We start from the raw sequence: 25,032 nt of genomic DNA, 5'->3' as shown, positions 1-25,032 counted from the left end.
GCTGTTCATCATTTTCATGAATGCAGCAGGTGCATTTGTTAGGCCAAACGGCATCACTACGAATTCGTAATGGTCGTACCTGGTCTTAAATGCTGTTTTCCTAATGTCGTTTGGCTCTATAGGAATCTGATGATATCCCGAGGCCAAATCAATTTTAGAGAACCACTTAGCTCCGTTCAGCTGATCCAACAGCTCGTCCATCCTGGGCAACGGGTATTTGTTCTTCACAGTTACCCTGTTCAACCCTCGATACTCAATGCACAGACGCATGCTACCATCCTTCTTTTTCACAAAGAGGACTGGTGCACCCCAAGGGGAGCTACTTGGCCGTATAAACCCCTTGTCAAGCAATTCTTCCAATTGCTTCTTTAGTTCGGCCATTTCGGCCGGAGCCATTCGATACGGACTCTTGGACAGCGGAGCTGTCCCTGGTTCCAGTTCAATCAGGAAGGGATTAGACCTATCAGGGGGGACATCCTGTAGCGACTGAAACACATCCTGGAACTCGGACACCAACGAATCGTCGCGTGGGTCTAACAGAAAACCAGAACTGTCAGGCTTTGTAGTTGTAATTGTAGCCAAGAATGACTGACAACCCTGTTCCAGCATCTGAATCGCTCAAACTGCTGAAACCACTACTTTCTCTTGAGCCTGACACAGACCTTGGTACTCTACCGGGTGAAGTCCATTCTCCAATTGCACAAGACCCTTATGGCAATCGAGAGTGGCTCGGTACTTTCCCAACCAATCCATACCTAAGATCACTTCTTGATTCTTTAGGTTGACACAAACCAGATTCACAGGGAAGACCTTTCCCTGGATCTGTACTGGGATATTCGACATGAGACCTAATGAATTCATGGCTTGCCCACTGGCCGCCCGCACTATCCCAAATTTATCACCAGCATCCAGACAGAACAGACCCTTTCTGACCAGTCCCGGACTCACAAAACTATGTGTAGCCCCTGTGTCGAAAAGCACGTGGGTTTTTACCCCACCGACCATGAGGGTTCCTATCAGAGACCCCCATCAGAATCCCCTAGACCACATTCTAGGTTCCAGACCAAGCATTACTACTTGAATGTAAAAAGATAAATTTAGAAATTACCAGAGATCGAATCAAAAGATCCGGAAGCTCCGTCTTCTCGTGACAGTTCATACACCCTCGGTGTTGTGGTTGGTTTGCCTTGGGACGCCTTTCCTGAATCTCCACGGCCCTTCCCCTGACTTCCTTGCAGCTTGGGACACTCTGATTGGAAATGTCCTTCTTGATGGAAACAGGTCATCTGGCCGCTTCTACCAGACTGGTTCGATTGATGACAGTTCTGAACCCCATGGTCCATGCTGCCACAACGAACAAAAGTCCCCTTGGCCTTCCAGCACTCACCGGGATGGTTCCGTCCACATTGGGAACACCCAGGTCGGCCACCAGAGGTCTTACCTCCGTCCACCTGCTCCTATTTTCTCTTTTTATCATTAGTCTTGCCCAATGGGCCAGACTGTGGCTTAGCCTTAAGCTTAGCTTCCTCAGCCAAGTTAGACTCCAACAAAGCCACCCGTTCCACCAGTTCTCCGACGGTGTTGAGAGTGTGGATCGAGCAGTGGGTCTTCAGTTCCGGCCTTAGGCCTCGGATGAACCTACGGACCTGGACAGCTTCGTCCTCTAACTCTCTTCCAACAAACCGTCTGAGTCGGTTGAACTCTTCTTCGTACTCCTGTACGGTCCTGCGGCCTTGGACCAAATCTAGAAACTTAGCTTCCAGACGATCCCAAACCTAAGTATTTGCGGTTGAATTCAATTTCAAAGTCCGCAAAACTTGTGAGACTTCCATTGGTGCCTTTGTCCACTGCAAGCCACCAATTATGCGCATCCCGTTCCAGGAAGTGAACCGCAATGTCTCGTCTGTAATCCTCTAGACAGCGAGTTGATTGGACGTTTCGGACTAGCCTGCTCCTCCACTCATCTGCCACAACCGGGTCGGTGCTGCCTGAGAATTGCTTCGTACCCAATCTTGATAGATGTTGAAGCAAAATCAGATAGTCAACCTTCTTTACAGACCCTTCCGGTGGATCGATCTCGATCACCTCGACCGCGTCCACAGTTGGACCCGTAGCAATAGGTGTAGTCGTAGCTACAGGTGTAGCTTGACCAACTGATGCATTCACTAGTGGAGTGAACAGCTGAGTCATAACCGCCACCTGATTACCCATTACTTTCATGGCCTCTAACAAGTCCTCTCGGTACAGTACTGCAGGCACGTTGGCCGTTCCCTTGGCCCTTTGCTCACGCTGGTCACCATCACGGTTAGCGTTCGAGGATTCCACTTCCTCGTCGCTCTCCTGGTGTTGCTGACCTTCTTGTGGCATTCCCGTAAGATTTGCCTTGTCAGTCGGTAACACATCACCGGTGTTAGTTGCAGCCAGCTCGGTCGGTAACCCGGACAGATTAATTCTGTCAGCGGCCGCTTGACTTAACGGACCAGCCATTTTCTTACTCCTTTGGGTCTTTCCCGATTTGTCTTTCCCAGCCTAAGGATTCAGACATTGTTAGTACGGTATATACATAACATAACCGAGACAATTAATCCCTAGACCTAACTATCAACCTCACCGTGAGACTGAATCAGCTGGCTGCGTGTGTGTGGACTACATAACCCAACTATCCAAGAATCAAGCATGCTCTGATACCAACTTGTAATGCCCGAATCCAGCCTCTCGACAAGACTGAACCCGTTTGCTACTTAATCAATTTCTTTGCTTGTTTGATTCATTTTAAGTCTTTCATTTACTAAGTCATGTTCGGATCTGAGATTCTAAAACAATTGAACAGATAGCACAGCGGTATAATAATGTGTAAACTTTGTATTACTTAGAAACATGAGATCCAATACACAACTTCTTAACAGTTTCATAGACAACTTCTTAAGCGTATCATGGCCCTGAATGAAGTTAAGGGCATCAGTCAGCTGAGACTTAACCAGGATACGATGGAAACAAGGGTAAAGGAGTTGAGTGAGTGTTTAGGCAGCTGGACGAGTGTTGGTTTGAGTTCAATCAGCTCGGTTCAGCTGGTATTCAGTTCACCATGATCTGTTCAGCTCACAGGAGCTGGTGGACTAGCTCACTCAGCTGGGTACAGCTGGAGGTCAGCTTAATCCAGTGGGACGGTGCGTTCTGGTTCGGATCAGTGTGGACGAGTCCGGGACGGTTACTGGGCGAGCTGATGGTCCGGGTGCAGGACGGTTCGACAAAATTGGTCTTAAGCTCGGGACAGGGAGTGGGCAAGCTTCCAGAGTGTGAGCTGAGGCTTAGTGATCTATTTGTCAAAGGAAGAAAAGGGGAGAAACCGCCAATGGGCGGTTATGGGACGGTTATCGGACGGTTTTGGGAAGAAGGGATGTGATTTTTGGTAACTGTTTGCCCAGGCGGTTGTGGACAGTTTAAGTCGTCCTCTCTCTCTCATTTCTGCCATTCTGGTTGATTTTTACTCACTTTCACACAGAGAGAAACACAGAGAAAATTTAAGAGAGAAAGAGAGACACAAACCTTGGATTGGCCGTTTTGATCCAAGAGATTGTTCTTGAGTGTTCCTGGTGTGTTTGGGCGTGTGATCAAGAGGATGGATTTGAGGCAGAAAGACAAGGAGAAGGCAAAGGAGAAAGAGAAGGAAGTCGCCCCTGGAGACCGAACTCCTAAGGTGAGAGGTGTGGCCAAGAGTAACCGGACAAGGCCGCGGATGATGGCCGTGTGAGTCTGGCCGGTTTGGATCGATTGGCCACTCCTTACTCTGACTTCTTCTACTCTGTTTTCTTCATATTTGTTGTGCTATGGATTGTTTTATGATATTACAGGGAAGGATCCATCGACCTTAAGGCCTTGGCCTGATCAAATCCCCATGAAAGTCCGTTGTTCTTGTGTGGGATGTTCATGGCCGAGATCACTATGATCTGAGCCGGTTCTGTGGAATCTGATTATGGGAATATTTTTCTTCTGAATTGTCATGAGTTTTCATGAATTTTACTTGGTATTTGAATCTCTTTTTAAAGGGGTCAGACTTGACATTTTTGATGATTGTTCTTGACTAGATTGGATCCGACCATGCAATGTGAATTAATTCTTGTTTTGTAATCTGACCTTGTGATTGTGTGTTTGTTTGTGTTGGATCCAGGACCAGACATGGACTGTGGTAAGGGAAAAGCACCATGAGGACCGCGGCCATGGGAAGATGTGTGGTGATTGGGTTGATTCTGAAAATTGTGTAATTATTGTGGCCTATTGTGCAACTTGTGAACTTATGCGATTCTAGTGTGTGATTTATCTACTAGGATGATGAATGATGTATGAACCTTGGTTATTATCTATGAAATATCTATTTGCCCTAATTGATGCTGGATTGTTTAAGTGTGAATGTTGGAACCTCACAACTCTGAAAAAGACTTAAAATTATTTAACACTTGAACTTGAATATGAAAGATGGAACTGGTTTCATTGTTTTGGTGAGGCTGCGGTCTGGTTGGATTGGGGAATCCAGGATTGAGTCTTACAAGTTGGTATCAGAGCATTCTTGATTCTAGGATTTGTTGGGTTATTGGTTCACCACACACTTGGCCGTTTGGACTCATGGTGAGATAGTTGGGTTCTAAGTAATCTTTTGTACTGATTAACTTTGGAGTGATTGAGGTTTGTGTGTTCAGTTGTGGACTAACCTTTTGTTTGTATTTGTAACTTCTAAGGGTACAAGAAGGTATAAATCTCGGAAAGGAAAGGAGGCAACTAGAGTGTCTGGAGCAGTGGGGCAGGATGGTGCTGAAAAGACCGGAGTGTTACCAGCTGGAACCATTCCAACCACAGTACTACCGGCTCAGGTGGAGCAGGTGGATTTCCAGTGGGTCCAACTCTTCCTACTGAGGTTAATGAAACTAATGTGGACGAGCAGCAAGATCAAGTCCATGGAGACGATACTGGGTCGTCCAACGTTGGTGCTGGGAGTGGCCAGAATGTTGATGCAAACAATGTTCGGGTCACTGGTGCAGAGGAGGTCATTGAGCCGACCATAAGGGGCTTGGTGGAGGCTATGCAGATCATGGGAGCTCAGATAGCCTCCTTGACACAGGCGTTCACACCATTGGTGAACTCGTCCGTGGGACAGGCTAATCCTCCGGTTCGGGTTGCTGCTGAAGTGGCTGATGTTGGTGCTGGCCGTGTGGCTGAGGTGATTGAGATTGACCCACCGGTCAGGCCAGTGCATGGTATGGACTACCTGAAGGTGCTGGAGCATATCTCCAAGTTGGGAACCAAACACTTTGCTGGAAGTGTTGATCCTATGGAGGCGGACGAGTGGAGAACCAGGTTGGTTCGAAACTTCAAGTCCACACGATGTCCCGAGGATTACCAGAAGGACATAGCAGTACACTTCCTGGAGAGAGATGCACATAATTGATGGTTAGCTTTGGACAAGCGTACCAATGGTACCATTGAGCACTTTGCTGACTTTGAGGTTGAGTTCAACCATAAGTACTTTCCTGCTGAGGCGTGGGATTGTTTGGAGTCCAAGTTCCTGGACTTGACTCAGGGACGGAGGACTGTTCGTGAGTATGAAGAAGAGTTCAACCGACTCAGGAGGTATGTGGGAAGAGAACTGGAGGATGAGAAGTTTCAGGTCCGAAGGTTCATCCGAGGCTTAAGGGTGGAGCTTCGAACCTACTGTTCTGTTTGTAAGTTCCACACGGTTTCTGAGTTGGTTGAGAGGATGGCCTTGCTGGAGACCAACCTCACAGAGGAGGGTAAGCAGAAGCTGAAGAGTGTGGTGGTATCCTCGGTCAGAGTGGTGACAAGAAAAGGAAGAGGGACTAGACCGAGGAGGGTAAAACTTCAAGTGGTAGGTCAGAGTGCCCTAAGTGTGGTCGATACCACGGTGGAGAGTGCTGGAAGGCCATGGGCGCCTGCACTCGATGTGGTAAGATGGATCACTCAGCCAAGGATTGTCCAAGCCCGTTGGGTGAGTTCAGGACCTGTCACCACTGCGGCCAGAAGGGCCACTACCGCAGGGATTGCCCTAAGTTGCAAGGCAACCAGAGTAAAGGACGTGGAGAGGCTAGCAGGCCAGTCCAGGGATGAGGCCAGACCTCAACACCTCGTGTGTATGAACTATCCAAGGATGTGGATGGGACTCAGGCTTTCCAAGCGATCACTGGTAACATTCTAGACTACTACTTTTACAATTCCAGTAGAATTTCATGGTATGGAACCTAGGATGGATAAATATACTTTGTTGGGTCTTGTGTAGGGACCTTAAGTATTGGTGGTGTGGAAACACACACATTATTTGATACTGGAGCTACACATAGTTTTGTGAGTCCAAGTATGATAGGAAAAGGTTTGTTCCAGTATGGAACATGGGATGGTCCTGAACGAGTGAGTGCGGCCGGAGGGCAAGTTATGAACTCACTCGGTCTGGTTAAGGACATCCCTGTGGTGATCTTTGATAGGCCGATGCCTATAGATCTGATTGTTGTCCCCCTCAAGCATCATGAAGTGATCTTGGGCATGGACTGGTTGGGAAAGTATCGGGCAACTCTAGATTTTTACCGGGGAAGGGTGCAACTTGAGAACGAGTTTGGACCCCTGATTAAGTACCAAAGAATCAAGCCAACCTCTTGTAGTTTGGTGGTTTCAGCAGTCCAAGTAGAACGGATTCTTGGAAATGGTTGTGAGGCCTTTTTGGCTACCATTTACACTGATGAGGTTGTAGGGGCCTGTGACCCAGAGGGTATACCGTTGGTTCGGGAATTTCAGGATGTGTTTGGGGCACTACAGGGCATTCCCCCTGATAGGGCTGACCCATTCATCATTGAATTGGAACCTGGAACATCCCCATTATCAAAAAGTCCATATAGAATGGCACCAGCTGAGATGGCAGAGCTGAAGAAGCAACTTGAGGAGTTGCTTGAGAAGGGGTTCATACGCCCTAGTGTATCACCTTGGGGAGCACCAGTCCAATTTATAAGAAAAAGGATGGTAGCTTTAGGTTGTGCATTGATTATAGGGGTTTGAACAGGGTGACTGTGAAGAACAAGTACCCTTTACCCAAGATTGATGAGTTGTTGGATCAACTCCGTGGAGCCAAGTGGTTCTCCAAGATTGACGTGGCCTCTGGGTATCATCAGATCCCCATTGCACCAGATGATGTGAGGAAGACAGCGTTCCGAACCAGCTATGGCCACTATGAGTTTGTGGTTATGCCGTTCGGACTGACCAATGCACCTGCTGCATTCATGAAGATGATGAACGGCATCTTCAGGGAATACTTGGACGAGTTTGTGATCATCTTCATTGATGATATACTCGTGTATTCCAAGACAAAGGAGGACCATGAAAGACACCTTAGGGCGGTGTTGGGCCGTCTGAGGGAACATAAGCTCTTTGCTAAGCTAAGCAAGTGTAGTTTCTGGCAGAAGAGCATTGGGTTCCTTGGACATGTGGTGTCTGATAAAGGAGTCTCAGTGGATCAAGATAAGATCAAATGTATCCAGGAATGGCCACAGCCAAAGAATGCTACGGAAGTTAGAAGCTTCTTAGGGTTGGCTGGTTATTACAGGAAATATGTCAAGGGGTTCTCGAGCGTAGCTCAACCTATGACTAAGCTGACAGGCAAGGACGTGAGGTTCACATGGTCTGAGGAGTCTGAGAAATGTTTTGCAGCACTCAAGAAAATGTTGACTAATGCACCCGTCCTGGTGTGGCCTGAGGCTGATCAGCCTTATGTGGTGTATACGGATGCATCCATAACTGGTCTTGGTTGTGTTTTGACACAACATGGGAAGGTGATAGCCTATGCTTCCAGACAGCTAAGGAAGCATGAGGGCAACTATCTGACCCATGATTTGGAGATGGCTGCAGTAGTATTTGCATTAAAGATATGGAGATCATATCTTTATGGTGCCAAGGTGCAAATACTCACTGACCATAGGAGCTTGAAGTACATATTCACTCAGCCTGAGTTAAAATTAAGGCAGAGGAGATGGATGGAGTTTGTTGCAGATTATGATCTGGACATAGCTTATCATCTTGGGAAAGCTAACCTAGTGGCTGATGCTTTGAGCAGCAGGAGGGCTGAAGTGTCATCTGAGAGGGAGGCAGATGAACTGGAAGGGATGATCAGGTCCTTGAACCTCAACACCTTGGTTAGTTCAGATGAGCCATTGGGGTTGTAGGCAGTGAACCAGGCTGATCTCCTGACCAGGATCAGGCAAGCACAGAGCCTGGATAAAAATCTAAAGAAGGTAGCCGCCAATGACAAGACCGAGTACCAGACGACTGACAATGGTACCATCTTGGTCAATGGGAGGGTCAGTGTTCCTAATGATAAGGAACTCAAAGAAGAGATTATGAGACAGGCTCATAAGTCTGTGGGAACCGAAATTCGCACTGTCGATTTCCGTTTAAATAAGGAAACTAGGAAAACTCTAATTTCCCAGAGGACCCGGATATCTGCTAATTACCACACATCAAGCAATCAGAACACGAGAATAACAACGATAAAGTATAAGAAATCGAAAAAGAGAGCAAAGAAGATCTTATTCCGAATTTGCGTATGAGCGTTTACAACAAGGTATAAGCCTGGGTTCGAGAGCTGTCGGCGAGATTCCTAGTTCTAGTAACCCTAAGACGGCTAAACCTAATTGAGTCGCAGCTCGAAATAACAAAAACGGAAAATTGCCTAAATTGCTCTAAGTGCTAAGTTTGCTCTGAAAAAAGTTCTCCCCCATGCTCCTCACCTAGGACTCCTTATATACTAGCTCCAAGGTCGGTTTACGTTTTTACTCTTCTTCCCTTAAGCCGTCATAGCATAAAAATGGAGATATTCCATTTTTCCCGATCTTCACAATTATCTTCAAAAGTTCTGTATTTATCCGCGGAAACTTGACATTTATCCTTCCTTGTGGACCAAGCGTAAACCGTGCTGCGGTTTACGGGCTTTTGGTTAAGAAATCGTAGGATGGGCCTCGAGTCGTGTTTTAGGTCCCTTTGGACTGTCTTCCGACTCGACACGTTTACTACGAGTTTTCCGCGGTTTCTAATCCGCGAAGTTTGATCGATGAATTAGAATGGCGGGAAACATGGACTGAGCTTGCTACGGTCTTCGGGAGATAGCATTCGAAGGTTTTGATGAGAATGCAAGAACTGGTGTCGTATTGACGTTCGGAAAGGTTCAATCGCTACACAGCGACCGAACTTTGACTCCAGCCCGGTCGCTTCGTAGCGACCGAGCGGGACGAGCCCTCGGTCGCTACGTAGCGACCGAGCTTTGGCCCGAGCTCGGTCGCTACGTAGCGACCGAGTGGGACGATCGCTCGGTCGCTACGTAGCGACCGAGCTTTGGCTCGAGCTCAGTCGCTAATACGTAGCGACCGAGCGGGACGATCGCTCGGTCGCTACGTAGCGACCGAGCGGGATGATCCCTCGGTCACTACGAAGCGATCGAGCTTTGGTTCGAGCTCGGTCGCTACGTAGGGACCGAGCGGGACGATCGCTCGGTCGCTACGTAGCGACCGAGCTTTGGCTCGAGCTTGGTCGCTACGTAGCGACCGAGCTGTGTGCATGCCTTGTCGCTGCGTATCGATCGAGCTTGGCTTGTCCGCGGTCTGATTTCCATACTCGAGCTTGTCCGCGGCCGATTTGGATACATGTCCGTTGCCTTCGAACAATCGGTATTTAGTGGTTCGATTGAGATTTGGAAGATATTTTACTGCAAGGCTGTTCGTAAAGATATCTTTACGAAGATTACTTTTCGTAAAAACGGTTATGCTGACTTTTACGGATTTTCAGGCATTGATTCCGTCGTGACCGATTTTGACCCCAACAATCGGTCTCTTTCGTTTTAGTTCCGCGGTGAAACAAACCTGTGAAACTCTCGGATTTCCCCAAATTACCTCGACTCCGTTAGGGGTCGGGAACTTGAGGCAAAAATGGCAGGTTGATGGGATTGCGCGCATGGTGTTCAGCCATGGGGCTCCCATGATAACGTTGTAAGATGCGGGACGGTCAACGACTAGAAACTCTGTGACGTTCGTCATGGTTCCGGCTTTGACAGCGAGACTAATCGATCCATAGGACATGGTCGTTTCCCCCGAAAGTCCTAGCAGTGGGCTTGGGCATTTCGTGACTTCGGATTGATTGATCCCCATCTTTTCAAGAGTGTCTTTGAAGATGATATCGGTCAAACTTCCGGTATCGATTAGCACTCTAGCGACGTCGATATCTCGAATTGTCAACTCGATAACAAGGAGGTCATTTCGAGGTTTGGCTCGATCGATCGTTGCTCCCCCCTTGAATGAGTTGACGTTCGCACACGTCGAATCTTGCATACCGTTCCTGACCGTTGAGTGGCTTTTGCGGGTTAGATTGATCCGTAAGTCCCCCTCCTTCTAGCGCCAAACTGTGGGAACCGAAATTTGCACTGTCGATTTGCGTTTAAATAAAGAAACTAGAAAAACCCTAATTTCCCAGAGAACCCAGATATCTGCTAATTACCACACATCAAGCAATCAGAACACGAGAATAACAACGATAAAGTATAAGAAATCGAAAAAGAGAGCAAAGAAGATCTTATTCCGAATTTGCGTATGAGCGTTTACAACAAGGTATAAGCATGGGCTCGAGAGCTGTCGGCGAGATTCCTAGTTCTAGTAACCCTAAGACGGCTAAACCTAATTGAGTCGCAGCTCGAAATAACAAAAATGGAAAATTGCCTAAATTGCTCTAAGTGCTAAGTTTGCTCTGAAAAAAGTTCTCCCCATGCTCCTCGCCTAGGACTCCTTATATACTAGCTCCAAGGTCGGTTTACGCTTTTACTCTTCTGCCCTTAAGGCATCATAGCATAAAAATGGAGATATTCCATTTTTCCCGATCTTCACAATTATCTTCAAAACTTCCGTATTTATCTGAGGAAACTTGACATTTATCCTTCCTTGTGGACCAAGCGTAAACCGTGCTGCGGTTTACGGGCTTTTGGTTAAGAAATCATAGGATGGGCCTCGAGTCGTGTTTTAGGTCCCTTTGGGCCGTCTTATAACTCGACACGTTTACTACGATATCTTGATAAAGAACGAACTTTCCGCGGTTTCTAATCCGCGAAGTTTGATCGATGAATTTTGATAGCGGAAAACATGGACTGAGCTTGCTATGGTCTTTGGGAGATAGCATTCGAAGGTTTGATGAGAATGCATGGATTGATGTCTGTCGATGTTCGGAAGAGTTCAATCGCTACACAGCGACCAAACTTCGGCTCGAGCCCGGTCGCTACGTAGCGACCAAGCGGGACGAGCGCTCGGTCGCTACGTAGCGACCGAGCGGGACGGACGTTCGGTCGCTGCGTAACGACCTGTTTCGAGCTTTCGTCGGACGTCTCGATTCTTTCTTTCGTAAGGAAGAATCTATTTCGAAAAGTACCCTTCGGAGAAATTCTTATTTTCTTCCTCGGACGTTTTGAATGTTAAATTTGTCGTAACCTTTTTTGACCCCAACAAAGTCTAAGTTTTCAGTTCATCCTGGACTGAACAAGATGTATAGGGATCTGAAAAGGTACTACCATTGGGTGAGGATGAAATCTGATGTTGCAGAGTGGATGGCTAAGTGTCCCACTTCTCAACTGATGAAGGAAGAACATCAGGTTCCCAGTGGTCTACTTCAGAACCTACCCATACCAGAATGGAAATGGGATCACATTACAATGGATTTTGTGACTGGGTTTCCCATGACCAGGAATAAGAAAGATGCAGTATGGGTTGTGGTCGATCGGCTGACCAAGTTGGCTCATTTCCTGCCTATCAAGAAAGGGGATGGGGTCGACAGGATTGTGCAAGTGTACCTGTACGAGATAGTGAGGTTGCATGGTGTTCCTGAAAGCATTGTCTCGGACAGGGATCCAAGATTTACATCTTATTTCTGGCAGGCTTTCCAAAAGGCCTTGGGAACCAGAGTGAATATGAGCACATCTTATTCATCCTCAAACGGATGGGCAGTCTGAAAGGAAAATCCAAACCTTGGAGGATATGCTAAGGGCGTGTGTGTTAGACTGGGGAGAGTCTTGGGAAAGACACTTACCCTTAGTGGAGTTTGCTTACAACAACAGCTTCCATACAAGCATTGGTATGTTGCCATATGAGGCTTTGTATGGTAGGCCGTGCAGGACACCCCTATGATGGACCCAAGTGGGGGAGCGTAGCATGTTGGGTCCTGAGATTGTAGAACAGACCACTGAGAAGATCAGGATGGTCAAAGAGAAGATGAAAAAGGTGCAGGACCGCCAAAAGAGCTATGCAGACAAGCGTAGGAAACATCTTGAGTTTGAGGTCAATGACCTTGTGTATCTCAAGATAATTACCTTTAAGGGTAGGACCAGGGTTTCTGGACGAAAGAAACTGGATCCTAGGTACTTGGGTCCATTCAGGATCATAGAGAGAGTGGGTGCAGTGGCATACAAGTTGGACTTGCCATCAGCAATGGATGCATACCACACTGTGTTCCATGTATCCCAACTCCGGAAATGCTTGTCTGAACAAGACATTGTCTTGCCCGAGATTCCTGCTAACCTTGGTAAGGACCTGGCTTTGGAAACCTTGCCGGTTCGGATTGTGGATTGGTCAGAGAAAACTATGAGAAAGAAGAAAGTTCCCATGATCAAAGTGGTGTCGGATTACAATGGTGAAGACCTCATCACTTGGGAAACAGAAGCAAAGATGAAAGCTATGTATCCGGATTGGTACAAACAATTTCTTCCTGATGAAACACTTAACATGGATTCGAGGACGAATCCCAAGTTAGTGGGGGAGACTTGTCATGTCCCCGATCCTAGATAGGATCGCCTGGACGGGCCATGGTGCGGGGAGACGCACCAGTCAGGTCATTGGACCTTGAGACAAGCGTATCATGGCCCTGAATGAAGGTTAAGGGCATCAGTCAGCTAAGACATAACCAGGATACGATGGAAACAAGGGTAAAGGAGTTGAGTGAGTGTTTAGGCAGCTGGACGAGTGTTGGTTTGAGTTCAATCAGCTCGGTTCAGCTGGTATTCAGTTCACCATGATCTGTTCAGTTCACCATGATCTGTTCAGCTCACAGGAGCTGGTGGAGTAGCTCACTCAGATGGGAACAGCTGGAGGTCATCTCAATCCAGTGGGACGGTGCGTTCTGGTTCGGATTAGTGTGGACGAGTCTGGGACTGTTACTGGGCAAGCCGATGGTCCGGGTGCAGGACGGTTCGACCAAATTCGTCTTAAGCTCGGGACAGGGAGTGGGAAAGCTTCCAGAGTGTGAGCTGAGGCTCAGTGATCGATTTGTCAAAGGAAGAAAAGGGGAGAAACCGCCAATGGGCGGTTATGGGATGGTTATGGGACGGTTTTGGGAAGAAGGGATGTGATTTTTGGTAACTGTTTGCCCAGGCGGTTGGGGACAGTTTAAGTCGTCCTCTCTCTCTCATTTCTACTGGTCGATTTTTACTCACTTTCACACAGAGAGAACTACAGAGAAAATTCAAGAGAGAAAGAGAGACACAAACCTTGGATTGGCCGTTTTGATCCAAGAGATTGTTCTTGAGTGTTCCTGGTGTGTTTGGGCGTGTGATCAAGAGGATGAATTTGAGGCAGAAAGACAAGGAGAAGGCAAAGGAGAAAGAGAAGGAAGTCGCCCCTGGAGACCGAACTCCTAAAGTGAGAGGTGTGGCCAAGAGTAACCGGACAAGGCCGCGGATGATGGCCGTGTGAGTCTGGCCGGTTTGGATCGATTGGCCACTCCTTACTCTGACTTCTTCTACTCTGTTTTCTTCATATATGTTGTGCTATGGATTGTTTTATGATATTACCGGGAAGGATCCATCGATCTTAAGGCCTTGGCCTGATCAAATCCCCATGAAAGTCCCTTGTTCTTGTGTGGGCTGTTCATGGCTGAGATCACTATGATCTGAGCCGGTTCTGTGGAATCTGATTATGGGATTATTTTTCTTCTGAATTGTCATGAGTTTTCATGAATTTTATTTGGTATTTGGATCTCTTTTTAAAGGGGTCAGACTTGACATTTTTGATGATTGTTCTTGACTAGATTGGATCCGACCATGCAATATCTATTAGGATGATGAATGATGTATGAACCTTGGTTATTATCTATGAAATATCTATTTTCCCTAGTTGATGCTGGATTGTTTAAGTGTGAATGTTGGAACCTCAAAACTCTGAAAAAGACTTCGAATTATTTAACACTTGAACTTGAATATGAAAGATGGAACTGGTTGCATTGTTTTGGTGAGGCCGCGGTCTGGTTGGATTGGGGAATCCAGGATCGGGTCTTACATCCGTGGCTGTCCATCAGTACACATATCAGCATGCTGGTCCTTGGATTCAGCACGCTGGTCCTTGGATTCAGCACGCTGGTCCTTGGATTCAGCACGCTGGCCCTTCCCGTGGACTGTTCGGGTGATTTTGGCCTAGGTGGGCTGTCTGTTCAGTACACACAGGACGTCCGTGGGTGTCCGTCAGCACACACAGGACGTTTGTGGGTGTCCGTCAGCACACACAGGACGTCCGGGGCTGTTCCTCACTACACATATCAGCACGTGGGTCCTTGGACTCAGCACGCTGACCCTTCCCGTGGACTATTCGCGTGATTTTGGCCCACGTGGGCTGTCTGTTCAGTACACACAGGACGTCCGTGCGTGTCCGCCAGCACACACAGGACGTCTGTGGCTGTCCGTCAGCACACACAGGACGTCCGTGGCTGTCCATCAGTACACATATCAGCATGCTTGTCCTTGGACTCAGCACGCTGGCCCTTCCCGTGGACTGATCGGGTGATTTTGGCCCACGTGGGCTTTCTGTTCAGTACACACAGGACGTCCGTGGGTGTCAGTCAGCACACACAGGACGTCCGTGGGTGTCCGTCAGCACACACAGGACGTCCATGGCTGTCCGTGTGTGTCTGTGTGTGTCCGTCAGCACACACAAGATGTCTGTGGCTGTCCATCAGTACACATATCAGCACGTTGGTCCTTGGACTCAGCACGCTGACCTTCCCGTGGACAGTTCGGGTGATTTTGGCCCACGTGGGCTGTCTGTTCAGTACACACAGGACGTCTGTGGGTGTCTGCCAGCACACACAGGACTTCCGTGGCTGTCCGTGTGCGTCCGTCAACACACACAGGATGTCCGTGGCTGTCCATCAGTACACATATCAGCACGCTGGTCATTGAATTCAGCACGCTGGCCCTTCCCGTGGACTGTTCTGGTGATTTTGGCCGACGTGGGATGTTTGTCCAGTATACACAGGACGTTCGTGGGTGTCCGTCAGCACACACAGGACATCCGTGGGTGTTTGTCAGCACACACAGGACGTCCGTGGCTGTCAGTGTGTGACCGTGGGTGTCCGTCAGCACACAAAGGACGTCTGTGGGTGTCCGTCAGCACACACAGGACGTCCGTGACTGTCCGTCTGTGTCAGCGAACACACACAGGACGTCCGTGGCTGTTCATCAGTACACATATCAGCACGTTGGTCCTCGGACTAAGCACGCTGACCCTTCCCGTGGACTGTTCACGTGATTTTGGCCCACGTGGGCTGTCTGTTAAGTACACACAGGACGTCCGTGGGTGTCAGCCAGCACACAAAGGACGTCCGTGGCTGTCTGTGTGTGCCCGTCAGCACACACAGGACGTCTGTGGCTGTCTGTGGGAACCGAAATTTGCACTGTCGATTTCTGTTTAAATAAGGAAACTAGGAAAACCCTAATTTCCCAGAGGACCCGGATATCTGCTAATTACCACACGTCGAGCAATCAGAACACGAGAATAACAACGATAAAAATAAGAAATCGAAAAAGAGAGCAAAATAGATCTTATTCCGAATCTGCGTATGAGCGTTTACAACAAGGTATAAGCCTGGGCTCGAGAGCTGTCAGCGAGATTCCTAGTTCTAGCAACCCTAAGACGGCTAAACCTAATTGAGTCGCAGCTCGAAATAACAAAAACGGAAAAATGCCTAAATTGCTCTAAGTGCTAAGTTTGCTCTGAAAAAGTTATCCTCAATGCTCTTCGCCTAGGACTCCTTATATATTAGCTCCAAGGTCGGTTTACACTTTTACTCTTCTGCCCTTAAACCGTCATAGCATAAAAATGGAGATATTCCATTTTCCCGATCTTCACAATTATCTTCAAAACTTCTGTATTTACCCGCGGAAACTTGACATTTATCCTTCCTTGTGGACCAAGCGTAAGCCGTGCTGTGGTTTACGGGCTTTTGGTTAGGAAATCGTAGGATGGTCCTCGAGTCATGTTTTAGGTCCTTTTGGGCTGTCTTCCGACTCGAAGCGTTTACTACGATTTCTTTCGATAAAGAACGAACTTTCCGCGGTTTCTAATCCGCGATCGATGATTTAAAATGGCGGAAAATATGGACTGAGCTCGCTACGGTCTTCGGGAGATAGCATTTGAAGGTTTGACGAGAATGCATGGACTGGTGTCGTATCGATGTTCGAAAGAGCTCGGTCGCTACGCAACGATCGAACTTTGGATCGAGCCCGGTCGCTACGTAGCGACCGAGCGAGATGGACGCTGCATAGTGACCGACCGAGCTTGGCTCGGGCTCGGTCGCTACGTAGCGACCGAGCTTGGCTCTGGCTCGGTCGCTACGTAGCGACCAAGCGGGACGGATGCTCTGCGCTACGTAGCGGCCGAGCTTTGGCTCGAGCTTGGTCGCTACGTAGCGACCGAGCGGGAGGGATGCTCGGTCGCTATGTAGCGACCGAGCTTGACCGAGCTCGGTCACTACGTAGAAACCAGGCATGGCGCGCTTAGTGGCTGCGTAACGACCTGTTTTGAGCTTTCATTGGACGTCTCGTTCTTTCTTCCGCAAAGCCATTTCGTAAGAAATAATCTATTTCGAAAAGTATTCATCGGAGAAATTCTTAATCTCTTCCTCGGACATTTTAAATGTTAAATTTGTTGCAACTGTTTTTGACCCCAACAGTTAGCCCGCCATCTCGTTAGAGTCGTGACTCTAGCGGGTGGATAGATGATTTTGACAAGGTTAAGCGTATTGGACGAAATTCACACTTTAAACTGCGCGGAAGAAAAGTTATCGAGACAGTGAGCTCTTGTCATTCATTTTCTTCACACCTTCCCTTCTTCATACCTTCAAAAACCTCTCTAGTTCCAAAACCTATTCCTTTCTACATGTCTTCCTCCTAAGGTGATAAGAGAGATTCCGACGTCGAGATGGGCGAGGCCACTTCTCCGGCTATGGTTCTGACTTCTCCGGCTGAAGCGCCGGCTTGCGTTGCCGGTCATCTCTCCTTTCGAGAGAAACTAGTTCATCGCCAAGCCGAGAAAGAACTGGCTCAAGCTGTCTCCGAGGGACCGAGGTCATGGCTCCTCTTCCGCAAGCTCTACCTGCGGGATCGTCCACGACTCCGATTCTCGTTGAAGACAAGAAGAAGGCTGCTGACTCTATGCCTCCTCCTCCAGCCAAGAAAGAAATCGTTCTGGCGTTGCGCGCTCCTAGCGCTGTTCCGGTTGCTCAGCCTAAGAGTCGGAAGAGGAAACTTGCCAAGAGTGGTGACGGGGAGACTTCGCAGCAAGGTGGATCGAGCCTAGCATCGGGACTTCACGAAAAGGTTTTCTCTTGTTTGATTACTCGATCGTCTTATATACATTCTTTCTCGGACTTAGTCTTAAGAATTTTTACTGTTCGCAGTTCATATCGTGGATCAATGGGATGATCAGCGAGTGTGGTTCTGAGACCAGTCGCCTTACCGGGGAGTTGGTGGAGCTTTAGGGCAGATGGTCTGAAACCGAGGCCATGCTGACGGCTGTCAAGGATTCTCACTCCGCGAAAGTGTCGAAGCTCGAGGTCGCGATAGGAGAGCTCAAGAGGGACCTTGGGAAAACGGCGAGTTCCTTGCTTAAGGAAAAGAAGGCCAGGAAGGCCAAATCCTCGGAGGTGCGTTGGCTCCAGCGTCAGATCGAGGGTGATGCGGGACTAGCAAGCCGCAGGATCCTAGAGGCCATGGATGCTCTTCGTGCAGAGTTTCAGGCTCGCTTGGCGAAGATTTCTGCTTCCTTGGGTTCTCTCGAGTGTACCCGGAGCAGGGACCTAGCTTTGGCAAGGATTGAGGGCGGGATGGCCGTGGTTCGGTCATTCCAAAGTGAGACTCCCCAGACCATGGAGGCCGAAGAGGCCCGACTGTCCGGTTGCAAGGGAGATATGGCGGCCGTGGATGGAGATGTCGTTCTCATCCTGGCTAACCTGAAATCTGCATGCTTCCTTCCGACGTGTTCAGAAGACCCAAAGGGGAAAGACCCGATGGCTGGAGAAAACGGAGGTGATGCGGCTCCAGGCTCGGACGAGGCATTAGGTGAAGAGGGGGCGTGAGCTCTGAGGATGACTTAGGTTAGATCTCTTGCGAGAGATTTTTTTTATGTTTTTATGTTTCGGCCTTGAATGGCCTTGTTTTGTATTTCGGGACTGACCGTGTGTGGCTTTGAATCCCTGCCGCTCTGCGATTTTTTTATGATAAGATAATCAAATGGCACTTTTATGAGTTTGTGTATAGTGGGGAGGAAGGTGATGAGTTGTCGTCTCATATCCTTCTTCGATAGTGAAATGTTTCATTCGAGATCTGTTTCGAGAGTTCTTCCGCGAGATGTGAGCTCTGCGGAGGCGCTGAAGATGTCAAATATAAACATAGAGGCATGGTTTAGGAATCTCTTATCTTTCGATATCATGCCTTGAGATGTTAGAGACCAGTGCGCTGGGTTTAGGGCAAGACCTAGGTTTACTTTCGGTTTAAGGATTGTGCGATTTCTTCCTGATTCGTATCGATTTAAAGTCCGCGATAGGTTCTCGGCTTATACGACTTGTTTGATAAGAATCGAGCATCTCTCCGGAGATCGGAAGTGCTGGACCAAAATTTCGGATTTCTTTTATAGCGCTATTATCCTTGTGTCGGATGTAAGAGAGTCATCTTCGTGAGATGGCTATGTCTGTTTAGGACGTTTGTGAGTTCGATGTGATCAGCTTCGGACTTGGGGGCGCGTGCCGTGGTTTCGAGTTTTTGCACAAAATAAATGTGTGTATATATATATGTCTTTTTGTGACGGAGGTTTCGTTCGTTCGGAAGAAGTAATCTTTGAGACATCTTTTGCGACGTCTCGTGATGCCAAAGGTTGCTTCTCTTAAACAGCTGATTAATTTTTGAGAATCGAAAACGATTTTACGAGTGAAGATGATCTGATAAGTCGAAAACACCAAGAGCGTGGTAAGGTGTTTTTTTTGATTTTGGGAGTATAGGAGTATACGTACCCACTCCCCCCCCCCTTTTTTAATGAAGGGGGGGGACAGGTGAATTTGCCTTTCGGCAAACTGCCTACGTACTCCTTGTGGAGATCAAGCCGTCTCGTAGTTCAGTGATTGCGAGTTGGTTTGTTTAATGATAGTACTTTTTGAGATGCATCGCGTTCCAGGTTCTAGGAATTTTTATGCCTTGCATGTTGGCTATTTCGTAAGAACCTGGTCAGACGACTTTTTCGATTTTATAGGGACCCTCCCAGTACGCTCCAAGTTTTCCAGCGTTTCGTTCAGCGGTGTTTTGGAAGACTTTGCGAAGGACCAGATCTCCTTGATTAAACCTACGATTTCGTACGTTGGAATTATAGTATTTTGCAGCGGCGTGTTGGTAATTTTGGATTAGGATGAGCGCTCGATCTCGGTGCTCGTTAATGAGATCGAGATCATCCAGGAGCATGGCATCGTTGAGTTCCTCTCGTTCGGGTAGTAACCTTCTTCGAACGCCAGGGAACTCTACTTCTGCGGGAATCATGCATTCCGTGCCATATACCAGAGCGAAGGGAGTTTCTCCCGTTGCTCGCCTTGGGGTGGTACGGTGAGACCAGAGGACTCCCTCGAGTTCGTCGGCCCACCTACCTTTTTTGGCCTCTAAGCGTTTCTTCAGTCCGTCGAGAATGGTCTTGTTGATTGTTTCAGCCTGTCCGTTGCACTGCAGATATCTGGAAGTTGACTTGTTGAGTCGTATCTTCCATTTTTCGCAGAATGCCTCGAACCGGGTGGAGATGAACTGAGACCCGTTATCGGTTACGATCTCGTAAGGAACTCCATGCCTACAGATGATGTTTTTCCATACGAAATTTTCAACTTGGACATCTTTTATACTTGCGTATGAGTCCGCCTCTACCCATTTTGAGAAAAAATCGGTAAGGACTAGAAGGAAACGCTTTTGCTTTGAATTATGCAGAGGTCCGACAATATCCATGGCCCAGCGCATAAAGGGGTAAGGCGATGTGATGGAGGAAAGAACTTCTGCCGGTTGTCGGATGGTTGGTGCATGCCTTTGGCATTTTTCGCATTTTCGTGCAAACTTCTCGCAATCTCCGATCATTGTTGGCCAGTAGTATCCATGGCGTTTGATTTTCACGGCTAGCGATCTTCCACCGGAATGGTTGCCGCAGGAGCCGGAATGTACTTCCTCCATTACTTTTCTCGCTTTTTCCCCTTCCAGACACGTCATGAGTGGTACGGAGAATCTCCATTTGTAAATTTTGCCGTCCACTATCACGTAGCGTGCGGCCTGTGTTCGGACTTTGCGAGCTGCCTGATACCACTCAAATTACCCTAAGGAGTGTTACTCTCATCAAAAGAGGTTCAGATGTAGTACTTAGGATCGAATCCACAAGGAGCTAGGGAACAATTAAATCTAGTGTTTATTAATTCTAAAGGTTGTAATGTTTAAATGAAATAGCAATAGTAACAAGCGAGTAAATAATAAATGTAACTTAGGTTGGAAATGATATTAGATGCAGGGCCACTATTCAGGTGTTGGAGATTATAATTCCTATAGATGCCTAACTGTTGCATGCATGATATATTAGAGCTCATTCGCTTAACTCAGTGATCAGCTGTCGCATGTACCACTGGTTAACAAACTAGATCTTATGTCTCACCGGTTAGATGCAGACACAAGAGAGTGTCGATCGATAGTCTATTAAGACGTCGACCGATACACCTTTGCCAACATCGATTGATTGTCAGCTGAGGACATCGATCGACGGGTTCTAGCCAGGCCTATGCGCGAGTATGAAATGCCCTACTAAGATTCTAAATTGGCGGTTACCCTCTCTAGAAATCCTAATATGATAGATATATTTCAGGATGGGATAACAAGGGTGCTTGAATATGCAATCCTATGATCAAGTTCTAGTTAGCAAGGTTAAAACAAGCAATGAATACAAATCTATCATGAATATCACAACAAGGCAGATCTATAGTTTGGGGCTAATCCCACAAACCTATCTGAACCCTGGATCTAACAGTTGAACTACTCAGACATAGCAAAGTAATTCATATCAATAGATAAATAGAAACTCATAGAATAGATGAAAAGAAATAGAAATAAGGAGTTTCAATCACAAATGATCTTCTCTCCAAAATGAAACTTGTAACAAAACTAGGTCTAGAAAAGAAAAAGCTCTCTTGCCGTCAAAAACACTTGCAGTATATATTCTACTAGGTTAAAAACTCGTCAGGGTATTTTGGCAATTTGGCTTGTCCTTGGTTTTTAAGTCTGCTGAATCCAAAATGTCGCGTCTGGTGTCTCGACATCGATCAATGGTATTTGTGTACATCGATCGATATTAATCTTCGTCTGTCGAGACATTTTCTGATATCGATCGTCAGCACTGATGCGCATCGATCGATTATTCTTCCTCTCGTCAACCTCTAAGTGGTCAGCTCGGGTGAAATGTCCTTTATGCTCCAAAATGCTCCAAAGTCATAGCTTTACTCAGAAATGCACCTGAACCTGAAAACATACCTAGAAGACTAGAAAACATAGATATATATATATATAGTAAAATACTAATATACCACAAATAAAAATGGGTCAAATCCAAGGTATATCAACTCCCCCAGGCTTACCCTTTTGCTTGTCCTCAAGCAAAACATACAGGCAGTCTCTCTAAAAGAGGTTTGAAAATATTTAGGGATTTAAGATTTTAAAAACATAGAAATCTTTCCTCAACAATTTTGCAACCACATTTAAAAAGTCCCAATCAAAAAAGCACACTTATGCAATATCCTAGCTTAGCAACCATTTCTAACATAACACAACTCATCAATTCACGTCTGACATCCCCTCTACTGATTTCATTTCTTAGCATAAATATAAAGTGAATGCTTTACCTTGGGAGTATCGATCACAGGATGCAAGGATTTCAGACATGTATCTGGAGCTGCAGGTAAAAGTTAGTTCCTAGTTTCTCTCTCTCTAAATTTCTCTCTTGAGTCAAAGTCTGCTTCCATTGCAGGATCAGTGACCAAGATTGGACAGGCTTCCATGAATCAAAACTTAATGGTGGTTGCCACCAAGTTCTGTTCACTTCTTTTTGACTTATATCCAAGAGTTCTTTGCAAAAGCGAGCCTTGAAGATTGCCGCCTCCATGTCCCGTTTCGAACTGTTTTATTTGAGTCCTTATCAATCAAGCCTTAATGGTTTTAGCCACCAAGTCCTGTTCAGACTCATCCTAATAAAAAAATAGATCTTACTCTTTTTTTATTTTTTTATGATTATTATTATTATTTTTTTTTTTAAATAATAATCTATAACTAATCTAGGGTCGAAATCTAGAGAGAGAAAATGTGATAAATAATCTAAACCAGGCGTTACCTTCCAGACCTATCTGAAGAATCCGATCCCATGTATACCAAGCCCCAAGACAAGCGGTTATGTCAGGTTTAGTGTTGGAAATCAGCTTTGGTTACTTCATACGGTTCAAGGCAATTGTGTAGTTGATAGGTTGATCCGCTTGAGCATCTTTAGTGCTATCTGCAATCATTAAATCTAAAATGGTGCTAAAGATTGGTTAGATATTCATGTTTAAATCAATATAAGATTATAGTCCCTATTTTCAATAGCTAAGCATAATTTATTTGAAATTCCTTTTTACATAAGAATAAAATAAATTATATCAGTAAATCTCCCCCCAGACTTAAATTACACTGTCCCAGTGTAACTCAGCCGGAGTTATGATGAAAAGTGTATGATGTACGAAATGTAACAAGTAAGTAAGATACATCTGACCGGATTAGATATCGATCGATGGGTAAATGTTACATCGATCGTCGTATGGTTGCCTATCAAACGATGTCGACGTCTCGTCGTCGGTCGATATTCAAGTCCTCCTACTTGGGTCTCCTAAATCTGAAAGATATAAAACAAAAGAAATCAAATGCTAGCTAATAAAACCAAAGTAAAATACCTAGTAGTGGGTTGCCTCCCACTCAGCGCTTGGTTATAGTCATTTAGCTTGACTGTGGTAGTGATTGGCTATTGGGTGGAGAAGCAGCTGCTTGTTGGAAAGCAAGCATCCCCGTCATCTCTGCGCATTCTGGACCAAGATGCAATGAAACTTCTTGTGGCCTCATCATTTCTTGTCCATTTGTCATCCATCTTCTCAAGTACATTGGAGATGTTCTGTAGCCTTTCTTGAACGTTGTAAATGCTGACCTGGTGCCAGCCTATGTTGTCATAGGCGTATGCTGAAAGATCTGTTAGTTCCTTTTGCATTGACTCTACTGTCTTGTGTATCAGCTGCTCGTCGTTTGGTATAGACTCGGCGTCGATCGATGCGATTATGTGTTCGTTGGTCGATCTCGGCGAATCGCCGTCGATCGATTTTGATATTGTCCTGTCGATCGATGCTGATATCTGGTGTTGAGCTGCGAATTGCCTCTGAATGGCTTTGTCTAGTCCACTGATTTTGTTGTCGAATGGAAAGTAGATGTCATCGCAGCATTTGTCAAGTCGTTCCTCCATGGTGTCTAGAGCAGTGTAGATCTTGGATGTGATCTTGTCAACCTCTGCTGCTGTGTAAGGAAGTAACTCCACAGGTTTCTTGCCATCGATCCAGGGTCCTCGTAGCCTGTCGATCCATGCTGATTTTGCCTGCAAAAAACTTTGATTAGTAATGTTCTCAATATCCTTTTGGGCATGAAGTAATTGACTATACAATTTGTTTAAATCTATCATGACTGGTGATATAAAGCGGTCATGCATATCCTCGTAAGTCCTCAGCCTCTCATTCATTGCTGAGACTTTGGCATCGAGCGATGTGAAGGTGCACATGTCGATCGATGTGGCTGGTTGTTGGTCCTTCTTGCGAATGGTGTCCAGATCTTTCTGTAGTAGCTCGATTTTAGTGCTTAGCCAGTCCACGTTGTTGTTGAGAGGGCAGTAAACGTCGTTTATCCTCGTGTCTATATATGAGACTTCCTATTCATCCCTGTGTTGTGTTGGACATCGCGGTTCTGCAGGGATCTGAGCTGTAGGAAGACTGACGTCGATCGACGTCGATCGATGTTGCACGTTGTGCGTCGATCGATGCTGAGGTCATAGCTTCCATCTCAAGTTGCTGACGTAAACTCTCAATTTCTGTCCTCATTTCTGCCATACATCTGAAAAGCTCATTGTAGCCTCTATCCAAAGGCTGATGTGTGTCATCCACCAATATTTTGAGCTCCTCTCACAGTTTCTCCTGAGCTCCACAAATACCAAACACCATCTCGTCGATTTCTTCTTTGGTGTAGTGTTCTGGTGCCAGTCTTGTAAGTGTGAAGGAAGTGGCATGTTCTGGAAGACAGATGTGGCTCTCCTCAAAAAGAGATGCTCTTTCCAGTATTTTCCTGATGTTGTCCTTTCTGACAGGTATCATCTCACCAGCTGCGCTTCGTGCGTGTCCACGCTCATCTCTGTAGACTCCATATTCGTCCCTTTCTTCCCAAGTGAACTTTCTGGCTCCATACATGTCGAAAGCGCAGCTCCCACATTCATACCGTCTATCGATCGACGTTGGTTCATCCATATCAATCAACGTTGGTGTTGCCCTGTCGATCGATGGCTCCGTTATACCGTTGATCGATGCTTGCCCTTTTGGTTGGCGTGATAGATCTGGGTTGGTCTCTGTATTGGTGACTCC

Source organism: Brassica rapa, unplaced genomic scaffold (genome assembly GCF_000309985.2).
Source record: "Brassica rapa cultivar Chiifu-401-42 unplaced genomic scaffold, CAAS_Brap_v3.01 Scaffold0766, whole genome shotgun sequence".
In the NCBI taxonomy this organism is placed as follows: Eukaryota; Viridiplantae; Streptophyta; class Magnoliopsida; order Brassicales; family Brassicaceae; genus Brassica; species Brassica rapa.
Note: the sequence above shows the minus strand (reverse complement) of the source record.